Consider the following 19493-nt stretch of genomic DNA (forward strand, 5'->3'; position numbering starts at 1 on the left):
GTCGGTTCTCGAGAGACATGATTGGACCGAGTCCCTGGTTCCATGGTGTAATGGTTAGCACTCTGGACTCTGAATCCAGCGATCCGAGTTCAAATCTCGGTGGAACCTGGTTTTAATAGGATGCACAGTTTTAAGACAGCGACCTGATAACCTACCTTCACCTGATATTGCCATTAGCTGGAAATCTTAGACTCATCCCTCACTCTTGATATTGTCCAATTGTCTTGAAAGAAAACCTTTCAGCCTACTTTAAAGCTAGCTAGGAGTTGCGTTTCCGTGGTGTAATGCTTATAGGCTAATGTGGACACTGACAGTGTTCTCCACTATCCTGTCAAGAGACATTATCGCCCAGGCTATGTGGTTCCATGGTGTAATGGTTAGCACTCTGGACTCTGAATCCAGCGATCCGAGTTCAAATCTCGGTGGGACCTGTGTTTTAAGAGGATGCCCAATTCCAGGATTGTCCACCACTGACCTTAAAAAAACCCCTACTTTGACCTGATATTGTAACTCACTCTTGATATTGTAACTCACTCTTGATATTGTCCGGTTCTCCAGAAAGAGCTGTGAGGACACATTTAAGATAGCGACTAGCGTGGTTCCATGGTGTAATGGTTAGCACTCTGGACTCTGAATCCAGCGATCCGAGTTCAAATCTCGGTGGAACCTGGTAGTAAGAGCAGGCAAAGATTGTGCATTGTAGATTGTGGCTATCTTGTGTCTTGTTCCAGTGTCAGTTCCTATGAAGGTGCACAGGAAACATGAGGGGCATAGAGCATCATCCTCAAACTGGTGCGCGTTTGTAATAAGCCTGAATCGCAATGTAGAAGAACTCCATCTGCTTGATTTCCTGCTTGTTGTTGTGTTAGTGTCATTCACTACCCAAAATAGTCAGTTTTCCATACTTTGTCACTCTCTATAACCATCCGCTAATGACGAGGCTTCGCCTTTGTTGTAGCTGTGTTTACATTCTGTGGACTGAACAGCGAACAAGAGAGATTCCCCACCCATCATCGCTAATTGCTATGTGGATCGCGAATCGTAGGTCGGCACCTTAAGGCACCGTCAGGATGGCCGAGCGGTCTAAGGCGCTGCGTTCAGGTCGCAGTCTCCCCTGGAGGCGTGGGTTCAAATCCCACTTCTGACAGCCTGCATTTTTCACAGCAAGCCTTCAAGCTACCAGTAGCACAATATTGGGGAAGAGAGATGTTGACCTTCGCTGGGCGATGAGCGCTTGAGAGACAAGCCACAACGCTTCGTGCCTACACTCTCATCCTGTGAGCACAAAGCAATGCCTTGGCGAACAGTACCTGTGCTACTATGTGTTTGATGAACTGTAAATGAGTATGGACGCGCTCTTTCAAAACATTGAGTGAAAGAACATCTCCCACATCACCTCGTCTGCAAACGGCGCATTAGCTAGATATGTCAGGTTTATGCGTTTTTATTGACACTCAGACCTTGTCCGTAAAATTTGAAATGACTTGGTAATGACTGAATCCTTTGTGGTTACTGTTCTTAATGTGGGATATTTGTATTATAAATGATAGCGAAATACCATGGCCATAGGCTAATACGCAAATTGACACTGTACTCGAGTCGGTTCTCGAGAGACATGATTGGACCGAGTCCCTGGTTCCATGGTGTAATGGTTAGCACTCTGGACTCTGAATCCAGCGATCCGAGTTCAAATCTCGGTGGAACCTGGTTTTAATAGGATGCACAGTTTTAAGACAGCGACCTGATAACCTACCTTCACCTGATATTGCCATTAGCTGGAAATCTTAGACTCATCCCTCACTCTTGATATTGTCCAATTGTCTTGAAAGAAAACCTTTCAGCCTACTTTAAAGCTAGCTAGGAGTTGCGTTTCCGTGGTGTAATGCTTATAGGCTAATGTGGACACTGACAGTGTTCTCCACTATCCTGTCAAGAGACATTATCGCCCAGGCTATGTGGTTCCATGGTGTAATGGTTAGCACTCTGGACTCTGAATCCAGCGATCCGAGTTCAAATCTCGGTGGGACCTGTGTTTTAAGAGGATGCCCAATTCCAGGATTGTCCACCACTGACCTTAAAAAAACCCTACTTTGACCTGATATTATAACTCACTCTTGATATTGTAACTCACTCTTGATATTGTAACTCACTCTTGATATTGTCCGGTTCTCCAGAAAGAGCTGTGAGGACACATTTAAGATAGCGACTAGCGTGGTTCCATGGTGTAATGGTTAGCACTCTGGACTCTGAATCCAGCAATCCGAGTTCAAATCTCGGTGGAACCTGGTAGTAAGAGCAGGCAAAGATTGTGCATTGTAGATTGTGGCTATCTTGTGTCTTGTTCCAGTGTCAGTTCCTATGAAGGTGCACAGGAAACATGAGGGGCATAGAGCATCATCCTCAAACTGGTGCGTGTTTGTAATAAGCCTGAATCGCAATGTAGAAGAACTCCATCTGCTTGATTTCCTGCTTGTTGTTGTGTTAGTGTCATTCACTACCCAAAATAGTCAGTTTTCCATACTTTGTCACTCTCTATAACCATCTGCTAATGACGAGGCTTCGCCTTTGTTGTAGCTGTGTTTACATTCTGTGGACTGAACAGCGAACAAGAGAGATTCCCCACCCATCATCGCTAATTGCTATGTGGATCACGAATCGTAGGTCGGCACCTTAAGGCACCGTCAGGATGGCCGAGCGGTCTAAGGCGCTGCGTTCAGGTCGCAGTCTCCCCTGGAGGCGTGGGTTCGAATCCCACTTCTGACAGCCTGCATTTTTCACAGCAAGCCTTCAAGCTACCAGTAGCACAATTTTGGGGAAGAGAGATGTTGACCTTCGCTGGGCGATGAGCGCTTGAGAGACAAGCCACAACGCTTCGTGCCTACACTCTCATCCTGTGAGCACAAAGCAATGCCTTGGCGAACAGTACCTGTGCTACTATGTGTTTGATGAACTGTAAATGAGTATGGACGCGCTCTTTCAAAACATTGAGTGAAAGAACATCTCCCACATCACCTCGTCTGCAAACGGCGCATTAGCTAGATATGTCAGGTTTATGCGTTTTTATTGACACTCAGACCTTGTCCGTAAAATTTGAAATGACTTGGTAATGACTGAATCCTTTGTGGTTACTGTTCTTAATGTGGGATATTTGTATTATAAATGATAGCGAAATACCATGGCCATAGGCTAATACGCAAATTGACACTGTACTCGAGTCGGTTCTCGAGAGACATGATTGGACCGAGTCCCTGGTTCCATGGTGTAATGGTTAGCACTCTGGACTCTGAATCCAGCGATCCGAGTTCAAATCTCGGTGGAACCTGGTTTTAATAGGATGCACAGTTTTAAGACAGCGACCTGATAACCTACCTTCACTTGATATTGCCATTAGCTGGAAATCTTAGACTCATCCCTCACTCTTGATATTGTCCAAATGTCTTGAAAGAAAACCTTTGACCCTACTTTAAAGCTAGCTAGGAGTTGCGTTTCCGTGGTGTAATGCTTATAGGCTAATGTGGACACTGACAGTGTTCTCCACTATCCTGTCAAGAGACATTATCGACCAGGCTATGTGGTTCCATGGTGTAATGGTTAGCACTCTGGACTCTGAATCCAGCGATCCGAGTTCAAATCTCGGTGGGACCTGTGTTTTAAGAGGATGCCCAATTCCAGGATTGTCCACCACTGACCTTAAAAAAACCCCTACTTTGACCTGATATTGTAAGTCACTCTTGATATTGTAACTCACTCTTGATATTGTCCGGTTCTCCAGAAAGAGCTGTGAGGACACATTTAAGATAGCGACTAGCGTGGTTCCATGGTGTAATGGTTAGCACTCTGGACTTTGAATCCAGTGATCCGAGTTCAAATCTCGGTGGAACCTCCTCCAGTGTATCGGCTGCGTGATGGGTAGCAGTTTAGTCGCTGTATTACTGGTAGTGTCTGCGATGTCCTCTTAGTAACATACGTGGCGCTACCATGTATGAAATAGTTTGACACCTGTCAGCTGCAACAGAGAAGTGGTTCCATGGTGTAATGGTTAGCACTCTGGACTCTGAATCCAGCGATCCGAGTTCAAATCTCGGTGGAACCTGGTAGTAAGAGCAGGCAAAGATTGTGCATTGTAGATTGTGGCTATCTTGTGTCTTGTTCCAGTGTCAGTTCCTATGAAGGTGCACAGGAAACATGAGGGGCATAGAGCATCATCCTCAAACTGGTGCGCGTTTGTAATAAGCCTGAATCGCAATGTAGAAGAACTCCATCTGCTTGATTTCCTGCTTGTTGTTGTGTTAGTGTCATTCACTACCCAAAATAGTCAGTTTTCCATACTTTGTCACTCTCTATAACCATCCGCTTCGCCTTTGTTGTAGCTGTGTTTACATTCTGTGGACTGAACAGCGAACAAGAGAGATTCCCCACCCATCATCGCTAATTGCTATGTGGATCGCGAATCATAGGTCGGCACCTTAAGGCACCGTCAGGATGGCCGAGCGGTCTAAGGCGCTGCGTTCAGGTCGCAGTCTCCCCTGGAGGCGTGGGTTCGAATCCCACTTCTGACAGCCTGCATTTTTCACAGCATGCCTTCAAGCTACCAGTAGCACAATATTGGGGAAGAGAGATGTTGACCTTCGCTGGGCGATGAGCGCTTGAGAGACAAGCCACAACGCTTCGTGCCTACACTCTCATCCTGTGAGCACAAAGCAATGCCTTGGCGAACAGTACCTGTGCTACTATGTGTTTGATGAACTGTAAATGAGTATGGACGCGCTCTTTCAAAACATTGAGTGAAAGAACATCTCCCACATCACCTCGTCTGCAAACGGCGCATTAGCTAGATATGTCAGGTTTATGCGTTTTTATTGACACTCAGACCTTGTCCGTAAAATTTGAAATGACTTGGTAATGACTGAATCCTTTGTGGTTACTGTTCTTAATGTGGGATATTTGTATTATAAATGATAGCGAAATACCATGGCCATAGGCTAATACGCAAATTGACACTGTACTCGAGTCGGTTCTCGAGAGACATGATTGGACCGAGTCCCTGGTTCCATGGTGTAATGGTTAGCACTCTGGACTCTGAATCCAGCGATCCGAGTTCAAATCTCGGTGGGACCTGTGTTTTAAGAGGATGCCCAATTCCAGGATTGTCCACCACTGACCTTAAAAAAAACCCTACTTTGACCTGATATTGTAACTCACTCTTGATATTGTAACTCACTCTTGATATTGTAACTCACTCTTGATATTGTAACTCACTCTTGATATTGTCCGGTTCTCCAGAAAGAGCTGTGAGGACACATTTAAGACAGCGACTAGCGTGGTTCCATGGTGTAATGGTTAGCACTCTGGACTTTGAATCCAGTGATCCGAGTTCAAATCTCGGTGGTACCTCCTCCAGTGTATCGGCTGCGTGATGGGTAGCAGTTTAGTCGCTGTATTACTGGTAGTGTCTGCGATGTCCTCTTAGTAACATACGTGGCGCTACCATGTATGAAATAGTTTGACACCTGTCAGCTGCAACAGAGAAGTGGTTCCATGGTGTAATGGTTAGCACTCTGGACTCTGAATCCAGCGATCCGAGTTCAAATCTCGGTGGAACCTGGTAGTAAGAGCAGGCAAAGATTGTGCATTGTAGATTGTGGCTATCTTGTGTCTTGTTCCAGTGTCAGTTCCTATGAAGGTGCACAGGAAACATGAGGGGCATAGAGCATCATCCTCAAACTGGTGCGCGTTTGTAATAAGCCTGAATCGCAATGTAGAAGAACTCCTTCTGCTTGATTTCCTGCTTGTTGTTGTGTTAGTGTCATTCACTACCCAAAATAGTCAGTTTTCCATACTTTGTCACTCTCTATAACCATCCGCTAATGACGAGGCTTCGCCTTTGTTGTAGCTGTGTTTACATTCTGTGGACTGAACAGCGAACAAGAGAGATTCCCCACCCATCATCGCTAATTGCTATGTGGATCGCGAATCGTAGGTCGGCACCTTAAGGCACCGTCAGGATGGCCGAGCGGTCTGAGGCGCTGCGTTCAGCTCGCAGTCTCCCCTGGAGGCGTGGGTTCGAATCCCACTTCTGACAGCCTGCATTTTTCACAGCAAGCCTTCAAGCTACCAGTAGCACAATATTGGGGAAGAGAGATGTTGACCTTCGCTGGGCGATGAGCGCTTGAGAGACAAGCCACAACGCTTCGTGCCTACACTCTCATCCTGTGAGCACAAAGCAATGCCTTGGCGAACAGTACCTGTGCTACTATGTGTTTGATGAACTGTAAATGAGTATGGACGCGCTCTTTCAAAACATTGAGTGAAAGAACATCTCCCACATCACCTCGTCTGCAAACGGCGCATTAGCTAGATATGTCAGGTTTATGCGTTTTTATTGACACTCAGACCTTGTCCGTAAAATTTGAAATGACTTGGTAATGACTGAATCCTTTGTGGTTACTGTTCTTAATGTGGGATATTTGTATTATAAATGATAGCGAAATACCATGGCCATAGGCTAATACGCAAATTGACACTGTACTCGAGTCGGTTCTCGAGAGACATGATTGGACCGAGTCCCTGGTTCCATGGTGTAATGGTTAGCACTCTGGACTCTGAATCCAGCGATCCGAGTTCAAATCTCGGTGGAACCTGGTTTTAATAGGATGCACAGTTTTAAGACAGCGACCTGATAACCTACCTTCACTTGATATTGCCATTAGCTGGAAATCTTAGACTCATCCCTCACTCTTGATATTGTCCAAATGTCTTGAAAGAAAACCTTTGAGCCTACTTTAAAGCTAGCTAGGAGTTGCGTTTCCGTGGTGTAATGCTTATAGGCTAATGTGGACACTGACAGTGTTCTCCACTATCCTGTCAAGAGACATTATCGACCAGGCCATGTGGTTCCATGGTGTAATGGTTAGCACTCTGGACTCTGAATCCAGCGATCCGAGTTCAAATCTCGGTGGGACCTGTGTTTTAAGAGGATGCCCAATTCCAGGATTGTCCACCACTGACCTTAAAAAAAACCCTACTTTGACCTGATATTGTAACTCACTCTTGATATTGTCCGGTTCTCCAGAAAGAGCTGTGAGGACACATTTAAGATAGCGACTAGCGTGGTTCCATGGTGTAATGGTTAGCACTCTGGACTCTGAATCCAGCGATCCGAGTTCAAATCTCGGTGGAACCTGGTATTAAGAGCAGGCAAAGATTGTGCATTGTAGATTGTGGCTATCTTGTGTCTTGTTCCAGTGTCAGTTCCTATGAAGGTGCACAGGAAACATGAGGGGCATAGAGCATCATCCTCAAACTGGTGCGCGTTTGTAATAAGCCTGAATCGCAATGTAGAAGAACTCCATCTGCTTGATTTCCTGCTTGTTGTTGTGTTCGTGTCATTCACTACCCAAAATAGTCAGTTTTCCATACTTTGTCACTCTCTATAACCATCCGCTAATGACGAGGCTTCGCCTTTGTTGTAGCTGTGTTTACATTCTGTGGACTGAACAGCGAACAAGAGAGATTCCCCACCCATCATCGCTAATTGCTATGTGGATCGCGAATCGTAGGTCGGCACCTTAAGGCACCGTCAGGATGGCCGAGCGGTCTAAGGCGCTGCGTTCAGGTCGCAGTCTCCCCTGGAGGCGTGGGTTCGAATCCCACTTCTGACAGCCTGCATTTTTCACAGCAGGCCTTCAAGCTACCAGTAGCACAATATTGGGGAAAAGAGATGTTGACCTTCGCTGGGCGATGAGCGCTTGAGAGACAAGCCACAACGCTTCGTGCCTACACTCTCATCCTGTGAGCACAAAGCAATGCCTTGGCGAACAGTACCTGTGCTACTATGTGTTTGATGAACTGTAAATGAGTATGGACGCGCTCTTTCAAAACATTGAGTGAAAGAACATCTCCCACATCACCTCGTCTGCAAACGGCGCATTAGCTAGATATGTCAGGTTTATGCGTTTTTATTGACACTCAGACCTTGTCCGTAAAATTTGAAATGACTTGGTAATGACTGAATCCTTTGTGGTTACTGTTCTTAATGTGGGATATTTGTATTATAAATGATAGCGAAATACCATGGCCATAGGCTAATACGCAAATTGACACTGTACTCGAGTCGGTTCTCGAGAGACATGATTGGACCGAGTCCCTGGTTCCATGGTGTAATGGTTAGCACTCTGGACTCTGAATCCAGCGATCCGAGTTCAAATCTCGGTGGAACCTGGTTTTAATAGGATGCACAGTTTTAAGACAGCGACCTGATAACCTACCTTCACCTGATATTGCCATTAGCTGGAAATCTTAGACTCATCCCTCACTCTTGATATTGTCCAATTGTCTTGAAAGAAAACCTTTCAGCCTACTTTAAAGCTAGCTAGGAGTTGCGTTTCCGTGGTGTAATGCTTATAGGCTAATGTGGACACTGACAGTGTTCTCCACTATCCTGTCAAGAGACATTATCGCCCAGGCTATGTGGTTCCATGGTGTAATGGTTAGCACTCTGGACTCTGAATCCAGCGATCCGAGTTCAAATCTCGGTGGGACCTGTGTTTTAAGAGGATGCCCAATTCCAGGATTGTCCACCACTGACCTTAAAAAAACCCCTACTTTGACCTGATATTGTAACTCACTCTTGATATTGTAACTCACTCTTGATATTGTCCGGTTCTCCAGAAAGAGCTGTGAGGACACATTTAAGATAGCGACTAGCGTGGTTCCATGGTGTAATGGTTAGCACTCTGGACTCTGAATCCAGCGATCAGAGTTCAAATCTCAGTGGAACCTGGTAGTAAGAGCAGGCAAAGATTGTGCATTGTAGATTGTGGCTATCTTGTGTCTTGTTCCAGTGTCAGTTCCTATGAAGGTGCACAGGAAACATGAGGGGCATAGAGCATCATCCTCAAACTGGTGCGCGTTTGTAATAAGCCTGAATCGCAATGTAGAAGAACTCCATCTGCTTGATTTCCTGCTTGTTGTTGTGTTAGTGTCATTCACTACCCAAAATAGTCAGTTTTCCATACTTTGTCACTCTCTATAACCATCCGCTAATGACGAGGCTTCGCCTTTGTTGTAGCTGTGTTTACATTCTGTGGACTGAACAGCGAACAAGAGAGATTCCCCACCCATCATCGCTAATTGCTATGTGGATCGCGAATCGTAGGTCGGCACCTTAAGGCACCGTCAGGATGGCCGAGCGGTCTAAGGCGCTGCGTTCAGGTCGCAGTCTCCCCTGGAGGCGTGGGTTCGAATCCCACTTCTGACAGCCTGCATTTTTCACAGCAGGCCTTCAAGCTACCAGTAGCACAATATTGGGGAAGAGAGATGTTGACCTTCGCTGGGCGATGAGCGCTTGAGAGACAAGCCACAACGCTTCGTGCCTACACTCTCATCCTGTGAGCACAAAGCAATGCCTTGGCGAACAGTACCTGTGCTACTATGTGTTTGATGAACTGTAAATGAGTATGGACGCGCTCTTTCAAAACATTGAGTGAAAGAACATCTCCCACATCACCTCGTCTGCAAACGGCGCATTAGCTAGATATGTCAGGTTTATGCGTTTTTATTGACACTCAGACCTTGTCCGTAAAATTTGAAATGACTTGGTAATGACTGAATCCTTTGTGGTTACTGTTCTTAATGTGGGATATTTGTATTATAAATGATAGCGAAATACCATGGCCATAGGCTAATACGCAAATTGACACTGTACTCGAGTCGGTTCTCGAGAGACATGATTGGACCGAGTCCCTGGTTCCATGGTGTAATGGTTAGCACTCTGGACTCTGAATCCAGCGATCCGAGTTCAAATCTCGGTGGAACCTGGTTTTAATAGGATGCACAGTTTTAAGACAGCGACCTGATAACCTACCTTCACTTGATATTGCCATTAGCTGGAAATCTTAGACTCATCCCTCACTCTTGATATTGTCCAATTATCTTGAAAGAAAACCTTTCAGCCTACTTTAAAGCTAGCTAGGAGTTGCGTTTCCGTGGTGTAATGCTTATAGGCTAATGTGGACACTGACAGTGTTCTCCACTATCCTGTCAAGAGACATTATCGCCCAGGCTATGTGGTTCCATGGTGTAATGGTTAGCACTCTGGACTCTGAATCCAGCGATCCGAGTTCAAATCTCGGTGGGACCTGTGTTTTAAGAGGATGCCCAATTCCAGGATTGTCCACCACTGACCTTAAAAAAACCCCTACTTTGACCTGATATTGTAACTCACTCTTGATATTGTCCGGTTCTCCAGAAAGAGCTGTGAGGACACATTTAAGATAGCGACTAGCGTGGTTCCATGGTGTAATGGTTAGCACTCTGGACTCTGAATCCAGCGATCCGAGTTCAAATCTCGGTGGAACCTGGTATTAAGAGCAGGCAAAGATTGTGCATTGTAGATTGTGGCTATCTTGTGTCTTGTTCCAGTGTCAGTTCCTATGAAGGTGCACAGGAAACATGAGGGGCATAGAGCATCATCCTCAAACTGGTGCGCGTTTGTAATAAGCCTGAATCGCAATGTAGAAGAACTCCATCTGCTTGATTTCCTGCTTGTTGTTGTGTTAGTGTCATTCACTACCCAAAATAGTCAGTTTTCCATACTTTGTCACTCTCTATAACCATCCGCTAATGACGAGGCTTCGCCTTTGTTGTAGCTGTGTTTACATTCTGTGGACTGAACAGCGAACAAGAGAGATTCCCCACCCATCATCGCTAATTGCTATGTGGATCACGAATCGTAGGTCGGCACCTTAAGGCACCGTCAGGATGGCCGAGCGGTCTAAGGCGCTGCGTTCAGGTCGCAGTCTCCCCTGGAGGCGTGGGTTCGAATCCCACTTCTGACAGCCTGCATTTTTCACAGCAGGCCTTCAAGCTACCAGTAGCACAATATTGGGGAAAAGAGATGTTGACCTTCGCTGGGCGATGAGCGCTTGAGAGACAAGCCACAACGCTTCGTGCCTACACTCTCATCCTGTGAGCACAAAGCAATGCCTTGGCGAACAGTACCTGTGCTACTATGTGTTTGATGAACTGTAAATGAGTATGGACGCGCTCTTTCAAAACATTGAGTGAAAGAACATCTCCCACATCACCTCGTCTGCAAACGGCGCATTAGCTAGATATGTCAGGTTTATGCGTTTTTATTGACACTCAGACCTTGTCCGTAAAATTTGAAATGACTTGGTAATGACTGAATCCTTTGTGGTTACTGTTCTTAATGTGGGATATTTGTATTATAAATGATAGCGAAATACCATGGCCATAGGCTAATACGCAAATTGACACTGTACTCGAGTCGGTTCTCGAGAGACATGATTGGACCGAGTCCCTGGTTCCATGGTGTAATGGTTAGCACTCTGGACTCTGAATCCAGCGATCCGAGTTCAAATCTCGGTGGAACCTGGTTTTAATAGGATGCACAGTTTTAAGACAGCGACCTGATAACCTACCTTCACCTGATATTGCCATTAGCTGGAAATCTTAGACTCATCCCTCACTCTTGATATTGTCCAATTGTCTTGAAAGAAAACCTTTCAGCCTACTTTAAAGCTAGCTAGGAGTTGCGTTTCCGTGGTGTAATGCTTATAGGCTAATGTGGACACTGACAGTGTTCTCCACTATCCTGTCAAGAGACATTATCGCCCAGGCTATGTGGTTCCATGGTGTAATGGTTAGCACTCTGGACTCTGAATCCAGCGATCCGAGTTCAAATCTCGGTGGGACCTGTGTTTTAAGAGGATGCCCAATTCCAGGATTGTCCACCACTGACCTTAAAAAAAACCCTACTTTGACCTGATATTGTAACTCACTCTTGATATTGTAACTCACTCTTGATATTGTCCGGTTCTCCAGAAAGAGCTGTGATGACACATTTAAGACAGCAACTAGCGTGGTTCCATGGTGTAATGGTTAGCACTCTGGACTTTGAATCCAGTTATCCGAGTTCAAATCTCGGTGGAACCTCCTCCAGTGTATCGGCTGCGTGATGGGTAGCAGTTTAGTCGCTGTTTTACTGGTAGTGTCTGCGATGTCCTCTTAGTAACATACGTGGCGCTACCATGTATGAAATAGTTTGACACCTGTCAGCTGCAACAGAGAAGTGGTTCCATGGTGTAATGGTTAGCACTCTGGACTCTGAATCCAGCGATCCGAGTTCAAATCTCGGTGGAACCTGGTAGTAAGAGCAGGCAAAGATTGTGCATTGTAGATTGTGGCTATCTTGTGTCTTGTTCCAGTGTCAGTTCCTATGAAGGTGCACAGGAAACATGAGGGGCATAGAGCATCATCCTCAAACTGGTGCGCGTTTGTAATAAGCCTGAATCGCAATGTAGAAGAACTCCATCTGCTTGATTTCCTGCTTGTTGTTGTGTTAGTGTCATTCACTACCCAAAATAGTCAGTTTTCCATACTTTGTCACTCTCTATAACCATCCGCTTCGCCTTTGTTGTAGCTGTGTTTACATTCTGTGGACTGAACAGCGAACAAGAGAGATTCCCCACCCATCATCGCTAATTGCTATGTGGATCGCGAATCATAGGTCGGCACCTTAAGGCACCGTCAGGATGGCCGAGCGGTCTAAGGCGCTGCGTTCAGGTCGCAGTCTCCCCTGGAGGCGTGGGTTCGAATCCCACTTCTGACAGCCTGCATTTTTCACAGCATGCCTTCAAGCTACCAGTAGCACAATATTGGGGAAGAGAGATGTTGACCTTCGCTGGGCGATGAGCGCTTGAGAGACAAGCCACAACACTTCGTGCCTACACTCTCATCCTGTGAGCACAAAGCAATGCCTTGGCGAACAGTACCTGTGCTACTATGTGTTTGATGAACTGTAAATGAGTATGGACGCGCTCTTTCAAAACATTGAGTGAAAGAACATCTCCCACATCACCTCGTCTGCAAACGGCGCATTAGCTAGATATGTCAGGTTTATGCGTTTTTATTGACACTCAGACCTTGTCCGTAAAATTTGAAATGACTTGGTAATGACTGAATCCTTTGTGGTTACTGTTCTTAATGTGGGATATTTGTATTATAAATGATAGCGAAATACCATGGCCATAGGCTAATACGCAAATTGACACTGTACTCGAGTCGGTTCTCGAGAGACATGATTGGACCGAGTCCCTGGTTCCATGGTGTAATGGTTAGCACTCTGGACTCTGAATCCAGCGATCCGAGTTCAAATCTCGGTGGAACCTGGTTTTAATAGGATGCACAGTTTTAAGACAGCGACCTGATAACCTACCTTCACCTGATATTGCCATTAGCTGGAAATCTTAGACTCATCCCTCACTCTTGATATTGTCCAATTGTCTTGAAAGAAAACCTTTCAGCCTACTTTAAAGCTAGCTAGGAGTTGCGTTTCCGTGGTGTAATGCTTATAGGCTAATGTGGACACTGACAGTGTTCTCCACTATCCTGTCAAGAGACATTATCGCCCAGGCTATGTGGTTCCATGGTGTAATGGTTAGCACTCTGGACTCTGAATCCAGCGATCCGAGTTCAAATCTCGGTGGGACCTGTGTTTTAAGAGGATGCCCAATTCCAGGATTGTCCACCACTGACCTTAAAAAAACCCTACTTTGACCTGATATTATAACTCACTCTTGATATTGTAACTCACTCTTGATATTGTCCGGTTCTCCAGAAAGAGCTGTGAGGACACATTTAAGACAGCTACTAGCTTGGTTCCATGGTGTAATGGTTAGCACTCTGGACTTTGAATCCAGTGATCCGAGTTCAAATCTCGGTGGAACCTCCTCCAGTGTATCGGCTGCGTGATGGGTAGCAGTTTAGTCGCTGTACTACTGGTAGTGTCTGCGATGTCCTCTTAGTAACATACGTGGCGCTACCATGTATGAAATAGTTTGACACCTGTCAGCTGCAACAGAAAAGTGGTTCCATGGTGTAATGGTTAGCACTCTGGACTCTGAATCCAGCGATCCGAGTTCAAATCTCGGTGGAACCTCCTCCAGTGTATCGGCTGCGTGATGGGTAGCAGTTTAGTCGCTGTACTACTGGTAGTGTCTGCGATGTCCTCTTAGTAACATACGTGGCGCTACCATGTATGAAATAGTTTGACACCTGTCAGCTGCAACAGAAAAGTGGTTCCATGGTGTAATGGTTAGCACTCTGGACTCTGAATCCAGCGATCCGAGTTCAAATCTCGGTGGAACCTGGTAGTAAGAGCAGGCAAAGATTGTGCATTGTAGATTGTTGCTATCTTGTGTCTTGTTCCAGTGTCAGTTCCTATGAAGGTGCACAGGAAACATGAGGGGCATAGAGCGTCATCCTCAAACTGGTGCGTGTTTGTAATAAGCCTGAATCGCAATGTAGAAGAACTCCATCTGCTTGATTTCCTGCTTGTTGTTGTGTTAGTGTCATTCACTACCCAAAATAGTCAGTTTTCCATACTTTGTCACTCTCTATAACCATCCGCTAATGACGAGGCTTCGCCTTTGTTCTAGCTGTGTTTACATTCTGTGGACTGAACAGCGAACAAGAGAGATTCCCCACCCATCATCGCTAATTGCTATGTGGATCACGAATCGTAGGTCGGCACCTTAAGGCACCGTCAGGATGGCCGAGCGGTCTAAGGCGCTGCGTTCAGGTCGCAGTCTCCCCTGGAGGCGTGGGTTCGAATCCCACTTCTGACAGCCTGCATTTTTCACAGCAGGCCTTCAAGCTACCAGTAGCACAATATTGGGGAAGAGAGATGTTGACCTTCGCTGGGCGATGAGCGCTTGAGAGACAAGCCACAACGCTTCGTGCCTACACTCTCATCCTGTGAGCACAAAGCAATGCCTTGGCGAACAGTACCTGTGCTACTATGTGTTTGATGAACTGTAAATGAGTATGGACGCGCTCTTTCAAAACATTGAGTGAAAGAACATCTCCCACATCACCTCGTCTGCAAATGGCGCATTAGCTAGATATGTCAGGTTTATGCGTTTTTATTGACACTCAGACCTTGTCCGTAAAATTTGAAATGACTTGGTAATGACTGAATCCTTTGTGGTTACTGTTCTTAATGTGGGATATTTGTATTATAAATGATAGCGAAATACCATGGCCATAGGCTAATACGCAAATTGACACTGTACTCGAGTCGGTTCTCGAGAGACATGATTGGACCGAGTCCCTGGTTCCATGGTGTAATGGTTAGCACTCTGGACTCTGAATCCAGCGATCCGAGTTCAAATCTCGGTGGAACCTGGTTTTAATAGGATGCACAGTTTTAAGACAGCGACCTGATAACCTACCTTCACCTGATATTGCCATTAGCTGGAAATCTTAGACTCATCCCTCACTCTTGATATTGTCCAATTGTCTTGAAAGAAAACCTTTGAGCCTACTTTAAATCTAGCTAGGAGTTGCGTTTCCGTGGTGTAATGCTTATAGGCTAATGTGGACACTGACAGTGTTCTCCACTATCCTGTCAAGAGACATTATCGACCAGGCTATGTGGTTCCATGGTGTAATGGTTAGCACTCTGGACTCTGAATCCAGCGATCCGAGTTCAAATCTCGGTGGGACCTGTGTTTTAAGAGGATGCCCAATTCCAGGATTGTCCACCACTGACCTTAAAAAAAACCCTACTTTGACCTGATATTGTAACTCACTCTTGATATTGTAACTCACTCTTGATATTGTCCGGTTCTCCAGAAAGAGCTGTGAGGACACATTTAAGACAGCGACTAGCGTGGTTCCATGGTGTAATGGTTAGCACTCTGGACTTTGAATCCAGTGATCGGAGTTCAAATCTCGGTGGAACCTCCTCCAGTGTATCGGCTGCGTGATGGGTAGCAGTTTAGTCGCTGTATTACTGGTAGTGTCTGCTATGTCCTCTTAGTAACATACGTGGCGCTACCATGTATGAAATAGTTTGACACCTGTCAGCTGCAACAGAAAAGTGGTTCCATGGTGTAATGGTTAGCACTCTGGACTCTGAATCCAGCGATCCGAGTTCAAATCTCGGTGGAACCTGGTAGTAAGAGCAGGCAAAGATTGTGCATTGTAGATTGTGGCTATCTTGTGTCTTGTTCCAGTGTCAGTTCCTATGAAGGTGCACAGGAAACATGAGGGGCATAGAGCATCATCCTCAAACTGGTGCGCGTTTGTAATAAGCCTGAATCGCAATGTAGAAGAACTCCATCTGCTTGATTTCCTGCTTGTTGTTGTGTTAGTGTCATTCACTACCCAAAATAGTCAGTTTTCCATACTTTGTCACTCTCTATAACCATCCGCTAATGACGAGGCTTCGCCTTTGTTGTAGCTGTGTTTACATTCTGTGGACTGAACAGCGAACAAGAGAGATTCCCCACCCATCATCGCTAATTGCTATGTGGATTCCCAATCGTAGGTCGGCACCTTAAGGCACCGTCAGGATGGCCGAGCGGTCTAAGGCGCTGCGTTCAGGTCGCAGTCTCCCCTGGAGGCGTGGGTTCGAATCCCACTTCTGACAGCCTGCATTTTTCACAGCAGGCCTTCAAGCTACCAGTAGCACAATATTGGGGAAGAGAGATGTTGACCTTCGCTGGGCGATGAGCGCTTGAGAGACAAGCCACAACGCTTCGTGCCTACACTCTCATCCTGTGAGCACAAAGCAATGCCTTGGCGAACAGTACCTGTGCTACTATGTGTTTGATGAACTGTAAATGAGTATGGACGCGCTCTTTCAAAACATTGAGTGAAAGAACATCTCCCACATCACCTCGTCTGCAAACGGCGCATTAGCTAGATATGTCAGGTTTATGCGTTTTTATTGACACTCAGACCTTGTCCGTAAAATTTGAAATGACTTGGTAATGACTGAATCCTTTGTGGTTACTGTTCTTAATGTGGGATATTTGTATTATAAATGATAGCGAAATACCATGGCCATAGGCAAATACGCAAATTGACACTGTACTCGAGTCGGTTGTCGAGAGACATAATTTGAGCCAGCATCTTACCGGGGGCAGCATGGAGTGCGCACACACACACACACACAAAAAACGATCAGTTTTCGATCGCTCATTTACGTCAATGATGAAATGTCACCCTGTGGATAAGTTTACCTTTTTACAGTTCGTGCCCTACTTCTAGTTGAACCAACAGCTTCTACTTGCTGAGATCTCAGTCAGAAGTAGGAGAGGAGCAGCAGTTGGTTGACCTCAGGTATCCACTGAGGAGTCTAGTGCACATAATTTAGTATGGTAGCCTAATGATGCAAAAATTAAAATCAGTCACACCAAATAAACCACAGTTCATACTTTGAATATGTAGTTTCATAGACACATTGTGAGTAAAATCATTAAGAATAATGTAAAATCAGTCTTCACACCACCAAGGTGAACTGGTGTAGTCTTGACTCTTGGTTTACACTGCTGGAGGATGGTAATATTGATTTATAAATGTGTTCAATTTGTGTGTGATATAGGATTTGTGCAGTTTACTTTTATTGGCAATATGTTATAATAATTAAATAACTTACTTAAATGTCTATATAAGAATTGTTTCTATTCCTTGTATTTCATTTTTTGTATTCATGATTGTATATCATTTTGGTATTTATGGTTGTTTTTTCTATCTATCTATTTATATGGTGGGCGCTGAAGGGGAGTTCACCCGGAGCGTCTTACAAGCTAGAACCACCACTGATCCGATTAGTCGATTAATCGCTTCTATAATCGATGAATAGTCGTCTATCAAAATAGTCGTTGCAGCCCTAATGTGAATGTGAAGGAATTTAAAGTACTCATGACAACGACTACATATATATTCATAACAAATAACACACTATAAAGCTCTGAATGTAGTCTAGATAAAATACGTCCTTTTATAACATCTCATAGTCAGGATGGCCGAGCGGTCTAAGGCGCTGCGTTCAGGTCGCAGTCTCCCCTGGAGGCGTGGGTTCGAATCCCACTTCTGACAGTTACTCCTTTTATGTAATAGTTACCTGCAAAAGAATAGGTTAGGCAATTTGGGAGAAGTAATAAAGGGACAATTCATAAAAATTAATAAAAAAGCAATTTTTCAAAAAGCATTTCCCACAGCTATTCTTCTTCCTGAAAGCAGCACTAGCAATGTTCAATCTACCTGAAATGTCTGGTAGGCTACAAATGACAAATATTAATGTTTTAAGTTCCTTGAAATAGACCAAATTGTCAAATTTTTTAGATAACTTGGATAAACATGAATACTGTATCATGAAATTAAAGTCCTGTTTAAAGTAGTTTTCAGGTAGAACAGGTTTCTTTTTGTGATCCTCTGTGTCACTGGTTTGTCAAATATTCTGTATAACGTACATGGTCACATTCAGTATGAGGATTCAATTTGTTATTATTGACCAATCTGTGAAGAAAATCCTTAACCACTGGAGGCAGCAGCTCATACAAATGCGGTGCCTATATGTGTCTTGTCATGTGCAGTATATAATAATAATCAACTGTTTTTCTGTTGTAAACATTATGCCATAACTTTGGGTTTTAAGTATGTAATCATCCAATAAGTGTCTAGCTCCACTTGTTGCACAGTAGTTAAGTGGATCCATGGTGTAATGGTAACAAGAAGCTGTAGTTTGCTTATGATTCACAGCCTCATTTTTAAACTCAAAAGTTATATTTTGAACTAAATCTTTAAATGATATTCTGCTTCTAGACATCAAACACATATGCAAAGTTATATGTTCATCAGTTAATAATGTGTACAAATTTGGACTACCTGTAAATGCGAGATTCCTCAAATTGTTGGTGCTGTTCTATGGTTGATAGTTCTCAATGTGGCTCGTTATGCTGAATATATTCAGCATAACATGTACATTGGTAATTTCTTCCCTCTAGTGGACTTGATGACAAGTTGAAACAGGTAGTTCTTCCTCTGTTTTACGTAATACAACACAGCAACACTGCAGCAGGTAGTAAGGAAAAAAGCAGGCTGTCAGAAGTGGGATTCGAACCCACGCCTCCAGGGGAGACTGCGACCTGAACGCAGCGCCTTAGACCGCTCGGCCATCCTGACGATATAAAAGGCACATTACACAACTCATAATCTACATCTCGTCGTTATCTTCCGGCTCACAGCTAGTGAAAATATCTAGTCCACCTTAAAAGTGGCATAACGCATGTAGCTGACGCTCTTCATTCATTTTTAAGGTATTTCATGAAATTGATAATATAAATGATAATAATATAATAGTCAGTGGAAGATATATTTAACCATAGAATGAAATGCCCTTTAATTGATTTACTATAATAAATTATTATAATTCGGTATACTTATGTTATTTTTATTTGTGCATATAGAATAAAATGTCTTTATTGTTATTGTACAAAGCACAACGACCTGTTCAGTATTAAAAAAGTATCCAGAAACAAATATGACAGGGGACATCGCAGAGTTTCATAATCCTGAATTACATTCATTTTTATTGCAGAATATTTAGCATTTTTATTGACCTCGAAGTGTTCTGTTTGTGAAAATGCAAAAAAAAGAAAAAGGAAAAAAAGGGTGAT

The 19493-nt window shown here is 44.4% G+C and overlaps 1 protein-coding gene and 33 non-coding genes across 34 annotated transcripts in view; 33 read left to right on the forward strand and 1 right to left on the reverse strand.

The window, feature by feature from the left end:
• Positions 1 to 19493, reverse strand: part of LOC134004461 (mitogen-activated protein kinase 12-like) — a 424476-nt gene that overhangs the window by 399112 nt on the left and 5871 nt on the right. The window lies entirely within an intron of this gene.
• On the forward strand, positions 37 to 108 carry trnaq-cug (transfer RNA glutamine (anticodon CUG)). The gene has a single exon. It is a non-coding gene; the product is annotated as a tRNA-Gln (tRNA).
• Positions 360 to 431, forward strand: trnaq-cug (transfer RNA glutamine (anticodon CUG)). The gene has a single exon. It is a non-coding gene; the product is annotated as a tRNA-Gln (tRNA).
• Positions 598 to 669, forward strand: trnaq-cug (transfer RNA glutamine (anticodon CUG)). Its single transcript has one exon. It is a non-coding gene; the product is annotated as a tRNA-Gln (tRNA).
• On the forward strand, positions 1635 to 1706 carry trnaq-cug (transfer RNA glutamine (anticodon CUG)). The gene has a single exon. It is a non-coding gene; the product is annotated as a tRNA-Gln (tRNA).
• On the forward strand, positions 1958 to 2029 carry trnaq-cug (transfer RNA glutamine (anticodon CUG)). The gene has a single exon. It is a non-coding gene; the product is annotated as a tRNA-Gln (tRNA).
• On the forward strand, positions 3251 to 3322 carry trnaq-cug (transfer RNA glutamine (anticodon CUG)). Its single transcript has one exon. It is a non-coding gene; the product is annotated as a tRNA-Gln (tRNA).
• trnaq-cug (transfer RNA glutamine (anticodon CUG)) lies at positions 3574 to 3645 on the forward strand. The gene has a single exon. It is a non-coding gene; the product is annotated as a tRNA-Gln (tRNA).
• On the forward strand, positions 3812 to 3883 carry trnaq-uug (transfer RNA glutamine (anticodon UUG)). The gene has a single exon. It is a non-coding gene; the product is annotated as a tRNA-Gln (tRNA).
• On the forward strand, positions 4022 to 4093 carry trnaq-cug (transfer RNA glutamine (anticodon CUG)). Its single transcript has one exon. It is a non-coding gene; the product is annotated as a tRNA-Gln (tRNA).
• On the forward strand, positions 5047 to 5118 carry trnaq-cug (transfer RNA glutamine (anticodon CUG)). Its single transcript has one exon. It is a non-coding gene; the product is annotated as a tRNA-Gln (tRNA).
• trnaq-uug (transfer RNA glutamine (anticodon UUG)) lies at positions 5323 to 5394 on the forward strand. Its single transcript has one exon. It is a non-coding gene; the product is annotated as a tRNA-Gln (tRNA).
• Positions 5533 to 5604, forward strand: trnaq-cug (transfer RNA glutamine (anticodon CUG)). The gene has a single exon. It is a non-coding gene; the product is annotated as a tRNA-Gln (tRNA).
• On the forward strand, positions 6570 to 6641 carry trnaq-cug (transfer RNA glutamine (anticodon CUG)). The gene has a single exon. It is a non-coding gene; the product is annotated as a tRNA-Gln (tRNA).
• Positions 6893 to 6964, forward strand: trnaq-cug (transfer RNA glutamine (anticodon CUG)). Its single transcript has one exon. It is a non-coding gene; the product is annotated as a tRNA-Gln (tRNA).
• trnaq-cug (transfer RNA glutamine (anticodon CUG)) lies at positions 7112 to 7183 on the forward strand. The gene has a single exon. It is a non-coding gene; the product is annotated as a tRNA-Gln (tRNA).
• trnaq-cug (transfer RNA glutamine (anticodon CUG)) lies at positions 8149 to 8220 on the forward strand. Its single transcript has one exon. It is a non-coding gene; the product is annotated as a tRNA-Gln (tRNA).
• Positions 8472 to 8543, forward strand: trnaq-cug (transfer RNA glutamine (anticodon CUG)). Its single transcript has one exon. It is a non-coding gene; the product is annotated as a tRNA-Gln (tRNA).
• Positions 9747 to 9818, forward strand: trnaq-cug (transfer RNA glutamine (anticodon CUG)). Its single transcript has one exon. It is a non-coding gene; the product is annotated as a tRNA-Gln (tRNA).
• On the forward strand, positions 10070 to 10141 carry trnaq-cug (transfer RNA glutamine (anticodon CUG)). Its single transcript has one exon. It is a non-coding gene; the product is annotated as a tRNA-Gln (tRNA).
• On the forward strand, positions 10289 to 10360 carry trnaq-cug (transfer RNA glutamine (anticodon CUG)). Its single transcript has one exon. It is a non-coding gene; the product is annotated as a tRNA-Gln (tRNA).
• On the forward strand, positions 11326 to 11397 carry trnaq-cug (transfer RNA glutamine (anticodon CUG)). The gene has a single exon. It is a non-coding gene; the product is annotated as a tRNA-Gln (tRNA).
• Positions 11649 to 11720, forward strand: trnaq-cug (transfer RNA glutamine (anticodon CUG)). Its single transcript has one exon. It is a non-coding gene; the product is annotated as a tRNA-Gln (tRNA).
• On the forward strand, positions 11887 to 11958 carry trnaq-uug (transfer RNA glutamine (anticodon UUG)). Its single transcript has one exon. It is a non-coding gene; the product is annotated as a tRNA-Gln (tRNA).
• On the forward strand, positions 12097 to 12168 carry trnaq-cug (transfer RNA glutamine (anticodon CUG)). Its single transcript has one exon. It is a non-coding gene; the product is annotated as a tRNA-Gln (tRNA).
• trnaq-cug (transfer RNA glutamine (anticodon CUG)) lies at positions 13122 to 13193 on the forward strand. The gene has a single exon. It is a non-coding gene; the product is annotated as a tRNA-Gln (tRNA).
• On the forward strand, positions 13445 to 13516 carry trnaq-cug (transfer RNA glutamine (anticodon CUG)). Its single transcript has one exon. It is a non-coding gene; the product is annotated as a tRNA-Gln (tRNA).
• Positions 13682 to 13753, forward strand: trnaq-uug (transfer RNA glutamine (anticodon UUG)). The gene has a single exon. It is a non-coding gene; the product is annotated as a tRNA-Gln (tRNA).
• trnaq-cug (transfer RNA glutamine (anticodon CUG)) lies at positions 13892 to 13963 on the forward strand. Its single transcript has one exon. It is a non-coding gene; the product is annotated as a tRNA-Gln (tRNA).
• Positions 14102 to 14173, forward strand: trnaq-cug (transfer RNA glutamine (anticodon CUG)). Its single transcript has one exon. It is a non-coding gene; the product is annotated as a tRNA-Gln (tRNA).
• On the forward strand, positions 15139 to 15210 carry trnaq-cug (transfer RNA glutamine (anticodon CUG)). The gene has a single exon. It is a non-coding gene; the product is annotated as a tRNA-Gln (tRNA).
• trnaq-cug (transfer RNA glutamine (anticodon CUG)) lies at positions 15462 to 15533 on the forward strand. Its single transcript has one exon. It is a non-coding gene; the product is annotated as a tRNA-Gln (tRNA).
• trnaq-uug (transfer RNA glutamine (anticodon UUG)) lies at positions 15700 to 15771 on the forward strand. Its single transcript has one exon. It is a non-coding gene; the product is annotated as a tRNA-Gln (tRNA).
• Positions 15910 to 15981, forward strand: trnaq-cug (transfer RNA glutamine (anticodon CUG)). The gene has a single exon. It is a non-coding gene; the product is annotated as a tRNA-Gln (tRNA).

Source organism: Scomber scombrus, chromosome 22, assembly GCF_963691925.1.
Source record: "Scomber scombrus chromosome 22, fScoSco1.1, whole genome shotgun sequence".
NCBI classification, from domain to species: Eukaryota; Metazoa; Chordata; class Actinopteri; order Scombriformes; family Scombridae; genus Scomber; species Scomber scombrus.